A 15,245-nucleotide genomic window follows, 5' to 3' on the forward strand; every position below is an offset into this window, starting at 1 on the left:
TCATCTCACAGAGTTACAGCTTTCCCCTCAAGAAGCCTTTCGCTAAGACAGTTCTTGTGGAATTGGCAAAGTGATATTTGGAAGCCCATAGAGGGCTATGGTGAAAAAGGAAATATCCTCAGATGAAATCTGGAAAGAAGCTTTCTGAGAAACTGCTTAGTGTTCTGTTAATTCATCTCACAGAGTTACATCTGTATTTCGTGGATCTCTTTGCTACCCTTATTTCTGTGGAATCTGAGAACAGATATTTCGGATCCCAGTGGAGACTATATGGCCAAAGGAAATATACTCCGATAACAAAGAGAAAGAAGCTTTCTGAGAAACTTCTTTGTGTTCTGTGAAATCATCTCACAGAGTTACAGCTTTCCCCTCAAGAAGCCTTTCGCTAAGACAGTTCTTGTGGAATTGGCAAAGTGATATTTGGAAGCCCATAGAGGGCTATGGTGAAAAAGGAAATATCCTCAGATGAAATCTGGAAAGAAGCTTTCTGAGAAACTGCTTAGTGTTCTGTTAATTCATCTCACAGAGTTACATCTGTATTTCGTGGATCTCTTTGCTACCCTTATTTTTGTGGAATCTGAGAACAGATATTTCTGTTCCCTTTGGAGACTACAGGGCCAAAGGAAATATCCTCCGATAACAAAGAGAAAGAAGCTTTCTGAGAAACTTCTTTCTGTTCTGTGAAATCATCTCACAGAGTTACAGCTTTCCCCTCAAGAAGCCTTTCGCTAAGACAGTTCTTGTGGAATTGGCAAAGTGATATTTGGAAGCCCATAGAGGGCTATGGTGAAAAAGGAAATATCCTCAGATGAAATCTGGAAAGAAGCTTTCTGAGAAACTGCTTAGTGTTCTGTTAATTCATCTCACAGAGTTACATCTGTATTTCGTGGATCTCTTTGCTAGCCTTATTTCTGGGGAATCTGAGAACAGATATTTCGGATCCCAGTGGAGACTATATGGCCAAAGGAAATATACTCCGATAACAAAGAGAAAGAAGCTTTCTGAGAAACTTCTTTGTGTTCTGTGAAATCATCTCACAGAGTTACAGCTTTCCCCTCAAGAAGCTTTTCCTAAGACAGTTCTTGTAGATTTGGCAAAGTGATATTTGGAAGCCCATAGAGGGCTATGGTGAAAAAGGAAATATCCTCAGATGAAATCTGGAAAGAAGCTTTCTGAGAAACTGCTTAGTGTTCTGTTAATTCATCTCACAGAGTTACATCTGTATTTCGTGGATCTCTTTGCTACCCTTATTTCTGTGGAATCTGAGAACAGATATTTCTGTTCCCTTTGGAGACGATAATGGCCAAAGGAAATATCCTCCGATAACAAAGAGAAAGAAGCTTTCTGAGAAACTTCTTTGTGTTCTGTGAAATCATCTCACAGAGTTACAGATTTCCCCTCAAGAAGCCTTTCGCTAAGACAGTTCTTGTGGAATTGGCAAAGTGATATTTGGAAGCCCATAGAGCGCTATGGTGAAAAAGGAAATATCCTCAGATGAAATCTGGAAAGAAGCTTTCTGAGAAACTGCTTAGTGTTCTGTTAATTCATCTCACAGAGTTACATCTGTATTTCGTGCATCTCTTTGCTAGCCTTATTTCTGTGGAATCTGAGAACAGATATTTCGGATCCCTTTGGAGACTATAGGGCCAAAGGAAATATCCTCCGATAACAAAGAGAAAGAAGCTTTCTGAGAAACTTCTTTGTGTTCTGTGAAATCATCTCACAGAGTTACAGCTTTCCCCTCAAGAAGCCTTTCGCTAAGACAGTTCTTGTGGAATTGGCAAAGTGATATTTGGAAGCCCATAGAGGGCTATGGTGAAAAAGGAAATATCCTCAGATGAAATCTGGAAAGAGGCTTTCTGAGAAACTGCTTAGTGTTCTTTTAATTCATCTCACAGAGTTACATCTGTATTTCGTGGATCTCTTTGCTAGCCTTATTTCTGTGGAATCTGAGAACAGATATTTCGGATCCCAGTGGAGACTATATGGCCAAATGAAATATACTCCGATAACAAAGAGAAAGAAGCTTTCTGAGAAACTTCTTTGTGTTCTGTGAAATCATCTCACAGAGTTAGAGCTTTCCCCTCAAGAAGCTTTTCACTAAGACAGTTCTTGTAGATTTGGCAAAGTGATATTTGGAAGCCCATTGAGGGCTATGGTGAAAAAGGAAATATCCTCAGATGAAATCTGGAAAGAAGCTTTCTGAGAAACTGCTTAGTGTTCTGTTAATTCATCTCACAGAGTTACATCTGTATTTCGTGGATCTCTTTGCTAGCCTTATTGCTCTGGAAACTGAGAACAGATATTTCGGTTCCCTTTGGAGACGATAGGGCCAAAGGAAATATCCTCCGATAACAAAGAGAAAGAAGCTTTCTGAGAAACTTCTTTGTGTTCTGTGAAATCATCTCACAGAGTTACAGCTTTCCCCTCAAGAAGCCGTTCGCTAAGACAGTTCTTGTGGAATTGGCAAAGTGATATTTGGAAGCCCATTGAGGGCTATGGTGAAAAAGGAAATATCCTCAGATGAAATCTGGAAAGAAGCTTTCTGAGAAACTGCTTAGTGTTCTGTTAATTCATCTCACAGAGTTACATCTGTAATTCGTGGATCTCTTTGCTAGCCTCATTTCTGTGGAATCTGAGAACAGATATTTCAGATCCCTTTGGAGACTATAGGGTCAAAGGAAATATCCTCCGATAACAAAGAGAAAGAAGCTTTCTGAGAAACTTCTTTGTGTTCTGTGAAATCATCTCACAGACTTACAGCTTTCCCCTCAAGAAGCCTTTCGCTAAGACAGTTCTTGTGGAATTGGCAAAGTGATATTTGGAAGCCCATAGAGGGCTATGGTGAAAAAGGAAATATCCTCAGATGAAATCTGGAAAGAAGCTTTCTGAGAAACTGCTTAGTGTTCTGTTAATTCATCTCACGGAGTTACATACGTATTTCGTGGATCTCTTTGCTAGCCTTATTTCTGTGGAATCTGAGAACAGATATTTCGGATCCCTTTGGAGACTATAGGGCCAAAGGAAATATCCTCCGATAACAAAGAGAGAGAAGCTTTCTGAGAAACTTCTTTGTGTTCTGTAAAATCATCTCACAGCGTTACAGCTTTCCCCTCAAGAAGCCTTTCGCTAAGACAGTTCTTGTGGAATTGGCAAAGTGATATTTGGAAGCCCATAGAGGGCTATGGTGAAAAAGGAAATATCCTCAGATGAAATCTGGAAAGAAGCTTTCTGAGAAACTGCTTAGTGTTCTGTTAATTCATCTCACAGAGTTACATCTGTATTTCGTGGATCTCTTTGCTAGCCTTATTTCTGTGGAATCTGAGAACAGATATTTCGGATCCCAGTGGAGACTATATGGCCAAAGGAAATATACTCCGATAACAAAGAGAAAGAAGCTTTCTGAGAAACTTCTTTGTGTTCTGTGAAATCATCTCACAGAGTTACAGCTTTCCCCTCAAGAAGCCTTTCGCTAAATAGTTCTTGTGGAATTCGCAAAGTGATATTTGGAAGCCCTTAGAGGGCTATGGTGAAAAAGGAAATATCCTCAGATGAAATCTGGAAAGAAGCTTTCTGAGAAACTGCTTAGTGTTCTGTTAATTCATCTCACAGAGTTACATCTGTATTTCGTGGATCTCTTTGCTAGCCTTATTTCTGTGGAATTTGAGAACAGATATTTCGGATCCCAGTGGAGACTATATGGCCAAAGGAAATATACTCCGATAACAAAGAGAAAGAAGCTTTCTGAGAAACTTCTTTGTGTTCTGTGAAATCATCTCAAAGAGTTACAGCTTTCCCCTCAAGAAGCTTTTCCTAAGACAGTTCTTGTAGATTTGGCAAAGTGATATTTGGAAGCCCATAGAGGGCTATGGTGAAAAAGGAAATATCCTCAGAAGAAATCTGGAAAGAAGCTTTCTGAGAAACTGCTTAGTGTTCTGTTAATTCATCTCACAGAGTTACATCTGTATTCCGTGGATCTCTTTGCTACCCTTATTTCTGTGGAATCTGAGAACAGATATTTCTGTTCCCTTTGTAGACGATAGGGCCAAAGGAAATATCCTCCGATAACAAAGAGAAAGAAGCTTTCTGAGAAACTTCTTTGTGTTCTGTGAAATCATCTCACAGAGTTACAGATTTCCCCTCAAGAAGCCTTTCGCTAAGACAGTTCTTGTGGAATTGGCAAAGTGATATTTGGAAGCCCATAGAGCGCTATGGTGAAAAAGGAAATATCCTCAGATGAAATCTGGAAAGAAGCTTTCTGAGAAACTGCTTAGTGTTCTGTTAATTCATCTCACAGTGTTACATCTGTATTTCGTGGATCTCTTTGCTAGCCTTATTTCTGTGGAATCTGAGAACAGATATTTCGGATCCCAGCGGAGACTATATGGCCAAAGGAAATATACTCCGATAACAAAGAGAAAGAAGCTTTCTGAGAAACTTCTTTGTGTTCTGTGAAATCATCTCACAGAGTTACAGCTTTCCCCTCAAGAAGCCTTTCGCTAAGACAGTTCTTGTGGAATTGGCAAAGTGATATTTGGAAGCCCATAGAGGGCTATGGTGAAAAAGGAAATATCCTCAGATGAAATCTGGAAAGAAGCTTTCTGAGAAACTGCTTAGTGTTCTGTTAATTCATCTCACAGAGTTACATCTGTATTTCGTGGATCTCTTTGCTAGCCTTATTTCTGTGGAATCTGAGAACAGATATTTCGGATCCCTTTGGAGACTATAGGGCCAAAGGAAATATCCTCCGATAACAAAGAGAAAGAAGCTTTCTGAGAAACTTCTTTGTGTTCTGTGAAATCATCTCACAGAGTTACAGCTTTCCCCTCAAGAAGCCTTTCGCTAAGACAGTTCTTGTGGAATTGGCAAAGTGATATTTGGAAGCCCATAGAGGGCTATGGTGAAAAAGGAAATATCCTCAGATGAAATCTGGAAAGAAGCTTTCTGAGAAACTGCTTAGTGTTCTGTTAATTCATCTCACAGAGTTACATCTGTATTTCGTGGATCTCTTTGCTAGCCTTATTTTTGTGGAATCTGAGAACAGATATTTCTGTTCCCTTTGGAGACTATAGGGACGAAGGAAATATCCTCCGATAACAAAGAGAAAGAAGCTTTCTGAGAAACTTCTTTGTGTTCTGTGAAATCATCTCACAGAGGTACAGCTTTCCCCTCAAGAAGCCTTTCGCTAAGACAGTTCTTGTGGAATTGGCAAAGTGATATTTGGAAGCCCATAGAGGGCTATGGTGAAAAAGGAAATATCCTCAGATGAAATCTGGAAAGAAGCTTTCTGAGAAACTGCTTAGAGTTCTGTTAATTCATCTCACAGAGTTACATCTGTATTTCGTGGATCTCTTTGCTAGCCTTATTTCTGTGGAATCTGAGAACAGATATTTCGGTTCCCTTTGGAGACGATAGGGCCTAAGGAAATATCCTCCGATAACAAAGAGAAAGAAGCTTTCTGAGAAACTTCTTTGTGTTCTGTGAAATCATCTCACAGAGTTACAGCTTTCCCCTCAAGAAGCCTTTCGCTAAGACAGTTCTTGTGGAATTGGCAAAGTGATATTTGGAAGCCCATAGAGGGCTATGGTGAAAAAGGAAATATCCTCAGATGAAATCTGGAAAGAAGCTTTCTGAGAAACTGCTTAGTGTTCTGTTAATTCATCTCACAGAGTTACATCTGTATTTCGTGGATCTCTTTGCTACCCTTATTTTTGTGGAATCTGAGAACAGATATTTCTGTTCCCTTTGGAGATTACAGGGCCAAAGGAAATATCCTCCGATAACAAAGAGAAAGAAGCTTTCTGAGAAACTTCTTTCTGTTCTGTGAAATCATCTCACAGAGTTACAGCTTTCCCCTCAAGAAGCCTTTCGCTAAGATAGTTCTTGTGGAATTGGCAAAGTGATATTTGGAAGCCCATAGAGGGCTATGGTGAAAAAGGAAATATCCTCAGATGAAATCTGGAAAGAAGCTTTCTGAGAAACTGCTTAGTGTTCTGTTAATTCATCTCACAGAGTTACATCTGTATTTCGTGGATCTCTTTGCTAGCCTTATTTCTGTGGAATCTGAGAACAGATATTTCGGATCCCAGTGGAGACTATATGGCCAAAGGAAATATACTCCGATAACAAAGAGAAAGAAGCTTTCTGAGAAACTTCTTTGTGTTCTGTGAAATCATCTCACAGAGTTACAGCTTTCCCCTCAAGAAGCTTTTCACTAAGACAGTTCTTGTAGATTTGGCAAAGTGATATTTGGAAGCCCATAGAGGGCTATGGTGAAAAAGGAAATATGCTCAGATGAAATCTGGAAAGAAGCTTTCTGAGAAACTGCTTAGTGTTCTGTTAATTCATCTCACAGAGTTACATCTGTATTTCGTGGATCTCTTGCTACCCTTATTTATGTGGAATCTGAGAACAGATATTTCGGTTCCCTTTGGAGACGATAGGGCCAAAGGAAATATCCTCCGATAACAAAGAGAAAGAAGCATTCTGAGAAACTTCTTTGTGTTCTTTGAAATCATCTCACAGAGTTACAGCTTTCCCCTCAAGAAGCCTTTCGCTAAGACAGTTCTTGTGGAATTGGCAAAGTGATATTTGGAAGCCCATAGAGGGCTATGGTGAAAAAGGAAATATCCTCAGATGAAATCTGGAAAGAAGCTTTCTGAGAAACTGCTTAGTGTTCTGTTAATTCATCTCACAGAGTTACATCTGTATTTCGTGGATCTCTTTGCTAGCCTTATTTCTGTGGAATCTGAGAACAGATATTTCGGATCCCAGTGGAGACTATATGGCCAAAGGAAATATACTCCGATAACAAAGAGAAAGAAGCTTTCTGAGAAACTTCTTTGTGTTCTGTGAAATCATCTCACAGAGTTACAGCTTTCCCCTCAAGAAGCTTTTCCTAAGACAGTTCTTGTAGATTTGGCAAACTGATATTTGGAAGCCCATAGAGGGCTATGGTGAAAAAGGAAATATCCTCAGATGAAATCTGGAAAGAAGCTTTCTGAGAAACTGCTTAGTGTTCTGTTAATTCATCTCACAGAGTTACATCTGTATTTCGTGGATCTCTTTGCTACCCTTATTTCTGTGGAATCTGAGAACAGATATTTCTGTTCCCTTTGGAGACGATAGGGCCAAAGGAAATATCCTCCGATAACAAAGAGAAAGAAGTTTTCTGAGAAACTTCTTTGTGTTCTGTGAAATCATCTCACAGAGTTACAGATTTCCCCTCAAGAAGCCTTTCGCTAAGACAGTTCTTGTGGAATTGGCAAAGTGATATTTGGAAGCCCATAGAGCGCTATGGTGAAAAAGGAAATATCCTCAGATGAAATCTGGAAAGAAGCTTTCTGAGAAACTGCTTAGTGTTCTGTTAATTCATCTCACAGTGTTACATCTGTATTTCGTGGATCTCTTTGCTAGCCTTATTTCTGTGGAATCTGAGAACAGATATTTCGGATCCCAGCGGAGACTATATGGCCAAAGGAAATATACTCCGATAACAAAGAGAAAGAAGCTTTCTGAGAAACTTCTTTGTGTTCTGTGAAATCATCTCACAGAGTTACAGCTTTCCCCTCAAGAAGCTTTTCACTAAGACAGTTCTTGTAGATTTGGCAAAGTGATATTTGGAAGCCCATTGAGGGCTATGGTGAAAAAGGAAATATCCTCAGATGAAATCTGGAAAGAAGCTTTCTGAGAAACTGCTTAGTGTTCTGTTAATTCATCTCACGGAGTTACATCCGTATTTCGTGGATCTCTTTGCTAGCCTTATTTCTGTGGAATCTGAGAACAGATATTTCGGATCCCTTTGGAGACTATAGGGCCAAAGGAAATATCCTCCGATAACAAAGAGAAAGAAGCTTTCTGAGAAACTTCTTTGTGTTCTGTGAAATCATCTCACAGAGTTACAGCTTTCCCCTCAAGAAGCCTTTTGCTAAGACAGTTCTTGTGGAATTGGCAAAGTGATATTTGGAAACCCAAAGAGGGCTATGGTGAAAAAGGAAATATCCTCAGATGAAATCTGGAAAGAAGCTTTCTGAGAAACTGCTTAGTGTTCTGTTAATTCATCTCACAGAGTTACATCTGTATTTCGTGGATCTCTTTGCTAGCCTTATTTTTGTGGAATCTGAGAACAGATATTTCGGATCCCAGTGGAGACTATATGGCCAAAGGAAATATACTCCGATAACAAAGAGAAAGAAGCTTTCTGAGAAACTTCTTTGTGTTCTGTGAAATCATCTCACAGAGTTACAGCTTTCCCCTCAAGAAGCCTTTCGCTAAGACAGTTCTTGTGGAATTGGCAAAGTGATATTTGGAAGCCCATAGAGGGCTATGGTGAAAAAGGAAATATCCTCAGATGAAATCTGGAAAGAAGCTTTCTGAGAAACTGCTTAGTGTTCTGTTAATTCATCTCACAGAGTTACATCTGTATTTCGTGGATCTCTTTGCTACCCTTATTTTTGTGGAATCTGAGAACAGATATTTCTGTTCCCTTTGGAGACTACAGGGCCAAAGGAAATATCCTCCGATAACAAAGAGAAAGAAGCTTTCTGAGAAACTTCTTTCTGTTCTGTGAAATCATCTCACAGAGTTACAGCTTTCCCCTCAAGAAGCCTTTCGCTAAGACAGTTCTTGTGGAATTGGCAAAGTGATATTTGGAAGCCCATAGAGGGCTATGGTGAAAAAGGAAATATCCTCAGATGAAATCTGGAAAGAAGCTTTCTGAGAAACTGCTTAGTGTTCTGTTAATTCATCTCACGGAGTTACATCCGTATTTCGTGGATCTCTTTGCTAGCCTTATTTCTGTGGAATCTGAGAACAGATATTTCGGATCCCTTTGGAGACTATAGGGCCAAAGGAAATATCCTCCGATAACAAAGAGAGAGAAGCTTTCTGAGAAACTTCTTTGTGTTCTGTAAAATCATCTCACAGAGTTACAGCTTTCCCCTCAAGAAGCCTTTCGCTAAGACAGTTCTTGTGGAATTGGCAAAGTGATATTTGGAAGCCCATAGAGGGCTATGGTGAAAAAGGAAATATCCTCAGATGAAATCTGGAAAGAAGCTTTCTGAGAAACTGCTTAGTGTTCTGTTAATTCATCTCACAGAGTTACATCTGTATTTCGTGGATCTCTTTGCTAGCCTTATTTCTGTGGAATCTGGGAACAGATATTTCTGTTCCCTTTGGAGACTATAGGGCCAAAGGAAATATCCTCCGATAACAAAGAGAAAGAAGCTTTCTGAGTACTTCTTTGTGTTCTGTGAAATCATCTCACAGAGTTACAGCTTTCCCCTCAAGAAGCCTTTCGCTAAGACAGTTCTTGTGGAATTGGCAAAGTGATATTTGGAAGCCCATAGAGGGCTATGTTGAAAAAGGAAATATCCTCAGATGAAATCTGGAAAGAAGCTTTCTGAGAAACTGCTTAGTGTTCTGTTAATTCATCTCACAGAGTTACATCTGTATTTCGTGGATCTCTTTGCTAGCCTTATTTCTGTGGAATCTGAGAACAGATATTTCGGATCACTTTGGAGACTATAGGGCCAAAGGAAATATCCTCCGATAACAAAGAGAAAGAAGCTTTCTGAGAAACTTCTTTGTGTTCTGTGAAATCATCTCACAGACTTACAGCTTTCCCCTCAAGAAGCCTTTCGCTAAGACAGTTCTTGTGGAATTGGCAAAGTGATATTTGGAAGCCCATAGAGGGCTATGGTGAAAAAGGAAATATCCTCAGATGAAATCTGGAAAGAAGCTTTCTGAGAAACTGCTTAGTGTTCTGTTAATTCATCTCACAGAGTTACATCTGTATTTCGTGGATCTCTTTGCTACGCTTATTTTTGTGGAATCTGAGAACAGATATTTCTGTTCCCTTTGGAGACTACAGGGCCAAAGGAAATATCCTCCGATAACAAAGAGAAAGAAGCTTTCTGAGAAACTTCTTTGTGTTCTGTGAAATCATCTCACAGAGTTACAGCTTTCCCCTCAAGAAGCCTTTCGCTAAGACAGTTCTTGTGGAATTGGCAAAGTGATATTTGGAAGCCCATAGAGGGCTATGGTGAAAAAGGAAATATGCTCAGATGAAATCTGGAAAGAAGCTTTCTGAGAAACTGCTTAGTGTTCTGTTAATTCATCTCACAGAGTTACATCTGTATTTCGTGGATCTCTTTGCTAGCCTTATTTCTGTGGAATCTGAGAACAGATATTTCGGATCCCAGTGGAGACTATATGGCCAAAGGAAATATACTCCGATAACAAAGAGAAAGAAGGTTTCTGAGAAACTTCTTTGTGTTCTGTGAAATCATCTCACAGAGTTACAGCTTTCCCCTCAAGAAGCCTTTCGCTAAGACAGTTCTTGTGGAATTGGGAAAGTGATATTTGGAAGCCCATAGAGGGCTATGGTGAAAAAGGAAATATCCTCAGATGAAATCTGGAAAGAAGCTTTCTGAGAAACTGCTTAGTGTTCTGTTAATTCATCTCACAGAGTTACATCTGTATTTCGTGGATCTCTTTGCTACCCTTATTTTTGTGGAATCTGAGAACAGATATTTCTGTTCCCTTTGGAGACTACAGGGCCAAAGGAAATATCCTCCGATAACAAAGAGAAAGAAGCTTTCTGAGAAACTTCTTTCTGTTCTGTGAAATCATCTCACAGAGTTACAGCTTTCCCCTCAAGAAGCCTTTCGCTAAGACAGTTCTTGTGGAATTGGAAAAGTGATATTTGGAAGCCCATAGAGGGCTATGGTGAAAAAGGAAATATCCTCAGATGAAATCTGGAAAGAAGCTTTCTGAGAAACTGCTTAGTGTTCTGTTAATTCATCTCACAGAGTTACATCTGTATTTCGTGGATCTCTTTGCTAGCCTTATTTCTGTGGAATCTGAGAACAGATATTTCGGATCCCAGTGGAGACTATATGGCCAAAGGAAATATACTCCGATAACAAAGAGAAGGAAGCTTTCTGAGAAACTTCTTTGTGTTCTGTGAAATCATCTCTCAGAGTTACAGCTTTCCCCTCAAGAAGCTTTTCACTAAGACAGTTCTTGTAGATTTGGCAAAGTGATATTTGGAAGCCCATTGAGGGCTATGGTGAAAAAGGAAATATCCTCAGATGAAATCTGGAAAGAAGCTTTCTGAGAAACTGCTTAGTGTTCTGTTAATTCATCTCACAGAGTTACATCTGTATTTCGTGGATCTCTTTGCTAGCCTTATTGCTCTGGAATCTGAGAACAGATATTTCGGTTCCCTTTGGAGACGATAGGGCCTAAGGAAATATCCTCCGATAACAAAGAGAAAGAAGCTTTCTGAGAAACTTCTTTGTGTTCTGTGAAATCATCTCACAGAGTTACAGCTTTCCCCTCAAGAAGCCGTTCGCTAAGACAGTTCTTGTGAAATTGGCAAAGTGATATTTGGAAGCCCATAGAGGGCTATGGTGAAAAAGGAAATATCCTCAGATGAAATCTGGAAAGAAGCTTTCTGAGAGACTGCTTAGTGTTCTGTTAATTCATCTCACGGAGTTACATCCGTATTTCGTGGATCTCTTTGCTAGCCTTATTTCTGTGGAATCTGAGAACAGATATTTCGGATCCGTTTGGAGACTATAGGGCCAAAGGAAATATCCTCCGATAACAAAGAGAAAGAAGCTTTCTGAGAAACTTCTTTGTGTTCTGTGAAATCATCTCACAGAGTTACAGCTTTCCCCTCAAGAAGCCTTTCGCTAAGACAGTTCTTGTGGAATTGGCAAAGTGATATTTGGAAGCCCTTAGAGGGCTATGGTGAAAAAGGAAATATCCTCAGATGAAATCTGGAAAGAAGCTTTCTGAGAAACTGCTTAGGGTTCTGTTAATTCATCTCACAGAGTTACATCTGTATTTCGTGGATCTCTTTGCTACGCTTATTTTTGTGGAATCTGAGAACAGATATTTCTGTTCCCCTTGGAGACTACAGGGCCAAAGGAAATATCCTCCGATAACAAAGAGAAAGAAGCTTTCTGAGAAACTTCTTTGTGTTCTGTGAAATCATCTCACAGAGTTACAGATTTCCCCTCAAGAAGCCTTTCGCTAAGACAGTTCTTGTGGAATTGGCAAAGTGATATTTGGAAGCCCATAGAGGGCTATGGTGAAAAAGGAAATATCCTCAGATGAAATCTGGAAAGAAGCTTTCTGAGAAACTGCTTAGTGTTCTGTTAATTAATCTCACAGAGTTACATCTGTATTTCGTGGATCTCTTTGCTAGCCTTATTTCTGTGGAATCTGAGAAGAGATATTTGGGATCCCAGTGGAGACTATATGGCCAAAGGAAATATACTCCGATAACAGAGAGAAAGAAGCTTTCTGAGAAACTTCTTTGAGTTCTGTGAAATCATCTCACAGAGATAGAGCTTTCCCCTCAAGAAGCTTTTCACTAAGACAGTTCTTGTAGATTTGGCAAAGTGATATTTGGAAGCCCATAGAGGGCTATGGTGAAAAAGGAAATATCCTCAGATGAAATCTGGAAAGAAGCTTTCTGAGAAACTGCTTAGTGTTCTGTTAATTCATCTCACAGAGCTACATCTGTATTTCGTGGATCTCTTTGCTAGCCTTATTTCTGTGGAATATGAGAACAGATATTTCGGTTCCCTTTGGAGACGATAGGGCCAAAGGAAATATCCTCCGATAACAGAGAAAGAAGCTTTCTGAGAAACTTCTTTGTGTTCTGTGAAATCATCTCACAGAGTTACAGCTTTCCCCTCAAGAAGCCTTTCGCTAAGACAGTTCTTGTGGAATTGGCAAAGTGATATTTGGAAGCCCATAGAGGGCTATGGTGAAAAAGGAAATATCCTCAGATGAAATCTGGAAAGAAGCTTTCTGAGAAACTGCTTAGTGTTCTGTTAATTCATCTCACAGAGTTACATCTGTATTTCGTGGATCTCTTTGCTAGCCTTATTTCTGTGGAATCTGAGAACAGATATTTCGGATCCCAGTGGAGACTATATGGCCAAATGAAATATACTCCGATAACAAAGAGAAAGAAGCTTTCTGAGAAACTTCTTTGTGTTCTGTGAAATCATCTCACAGAGTTAGAGCTTTCCCCTCAAGAAGCTTTTCACTAAGACAGTTCTTGTAGATTTGGCAAAGTGATATTTGGAAGCCCATTGAGGGCTATGGTGAAAAAGGAAATATCCTCAGATGAAATCTGGAAAGAATCTTTCTGAGAAACTGCTTAGTGTTCTGTTAATTCATCTCACAGAGTTACATCTGTATTTCGTGGATCTCTTTGCTAGCCTTATTGCTCTGGAAACTGAGAACAGATATTTCGGTTCCCTTTGGAGACGATAGGGCCAAAGGAAATATCCTCCGATAACAAAGAGAAAGAAGCTTTCTGAGAAACTTCTTTGTGTTCTGTGAAATCATCTCACAGAGTTACAGCTTTCCCCTCAAGAAGCCGTTCGCTAAGACAGTTCTTGTGGAATTGGCAAAGTGATATTTGGAAGCCCATTGAGGGCTATGGTGAAAAAGGAAATATCCTCAGATGAAATCTGGAAAGAAGCTTTCTGAGAAACTGCTTAGTGTTCTGTTAATTCATCTCACAGAGTTACATCTGTAATTCGTGGATCTCTTTGCTAGCCTCATTTCTGTGGAATCTGAGAACAGATATTTCAGATCCCTTTGGAGACTATAGGGTCAAAGGAAATATCCTCCGATAACAAAGAGAAAGAAGCTTTCTGAGAAACTTCTTTGTGTTCTGTGAAATCATCTCACAGACTTACAGCTTTCCCCTCAAGAAGCCTTTCGCTAAGACAGTTCTTGTGGAATTGGCAAAGTGATATTTGGAAGCCCATAGAGGGCTATGGTGAAAAAGGAAATATCCTCAGATGAAATCTGGAAAGAAGCTTTCTGAGAAACTGCTTAGTGTTCTGTTAATTCATCTCACGGAGTTACATCCGTATTTCGTGGATCTCTTTGCTAGCCTTATTTCTGTGGAATCTGAGAACAGATATTTCGGATCCCTTTGGAGACTATAGGGCCAAAGGAAATATCCTCCGATAACAAAGAGAGAGAAGCTTTCTGAGAAACTTCTTTGTGTTCTGTAAAATCATCTCACAGAGTTACAGCTTTCCCCTCAAGAAGCCTTTCGCTAAGACAGTTCTTGTGGAATTGGCAAAGTGATATTTGGAAGCCCATAGAGGGCTATGGTGAAAAAGGAAATATCCTCAGATGAAATCTGGAAAGAAGCTTTCTGAGAAACTGCTTAGTGTTCTGTTAATTCATCTCACAGAGTTACATCTGTATTTCGTGGATCTCTTTGCTAGCCTTATTTCTGTGGAATCTGAGAACAGATATTTCGGATCCCAGTGGAGACTATATGGCCAAAGGAAATATACTCCGATAACAAAGAGAAAGAAGCTTTCTGAGAAACTTCTTTGTGTTCTGTGAAATCATCTCACAGAGTTACAGCTTTCCCCTCAAGAAGCCTTTCGCTAAATAGTTCTTGTGGAATTCGCAAAGTGATATTTGGAATCCCTTAGAGGGCTATGGTGAAAAAGGAAATATCCTCAGATGAAATCTGGAAAGAAGCTTTCTGAGAAACTGCTTAGTGTTCTGTTAATTCATCTCACAGAGTTACATCTGTATTTCGTGGATCTCTTTGCTAGCCTTATTTCTGTGGAATTTGAGAACAGATATTTCGGATCCCAGTGGAGACTATATGGCCAAAGGAAATATACTCCGATAACAAAGAGAAAGAAGCTTTCTGAGAAACTTCTTTGTGTTCTGTGAAATCATCTCAAAGAGTTACAGCTTTCCCCTCAAGAAGCTTTTCCTAAGACAGTTCTTGTAGATTTGGCAAAGTGATATTTGGAAGCCCATAGAGGGCTATGGTGAAAAAGGAAATATCCTCAGATGAAATCTGGAAAGAAGCTTTCTGAGAAACTGCTTAGTGTTCTGTTAATTCATCTCACAGAGTTACATCTGTATTCCGTGGATCTCTTTGCAACCCTTATTTCTGTGGAATCTGAGAACAGATATTTCTGTTCCCTTTGTAGACGATAGGGCCAAAGGAAATATCCTCCGATAACAAAGAGAAAGAAGCTTTCTGAGAAACTTCTTTGTGTTCTGTGAAATCATCTCACAGAGTTACAGATTTCCCCTCAAGAAGCCTTTCGCTAAGACAGTTCTTGTGGAATTGGCAAAGTGATATTTGGAAGCCCATAGAGCGCTATGGTGAAAAAGGAAATATCCTCAGATGAAATCTGGAAAGAAGCTTTCTGAGAAACTGCTTAGTG

This window comes from Macaca nemestrina, chromosome 18 (assembly GCF_043159975.1).
Source record: "Macaca nemestrina isolate mMacNem1 chromosome 18, mMacNem.hap1, whole genome shotgun sequence".
In the NCBI taxonomy this organism is placed as follows: Eukaryota; Metazoa; Chordata; class Mammalia; order Primates; family Cercopithecidae; genus Macaca; species Macaca nemestrina.